This window comes from Arachis duranensis, chromosome 9, assembly GCF_000817695.3.
Source record: "Arachis duranensis cultivar V14167 chromosome 9, aradu.V14167.gnm2.J7QH, whole genome shotgun sequence".
Taxonomy (NCBI): Eukaryota; Viridiplantae; Streptophyta; class Magnoliopsida; order Fabales; family Fabaceae; genus Arachis; species Arachis duranensis.
The window spans coordinates 77891207-77891511 of record NC_029780.3 but is presented as its reverse complement, the minus strand read 5'-3'; positions in this window follow the sequence as shown (position 1 = coordinate 77891511).

The following is a 305-nucleotide window of genomic DNA, read 5'->3' as shown; positions in this document are numbered from 1 at the left end:
GCTTCAAGGTGCTCGCGCAAAACCTTTTACAAACCGAGTCCTTAGTTTCTAACACCTCACGGTATATAATCACCACTCGTATACTAACCCACTCCACTTAGAGATACCTTCTCTAAAATTTGCCTTGAGTACTTAGTATACCTCTTTGGTATCCTCACCGACTACTCTTGACTCAACCTTGGAGATCACACTCCAATTTACAAAGTATACAAGAAAACAATTCTCAAAGAATTATTGAGATGAAATGAGTACTCTCTAGAAGAGTGTATGATTACAAGTTTAGCACTATTGAACCAATTGATATT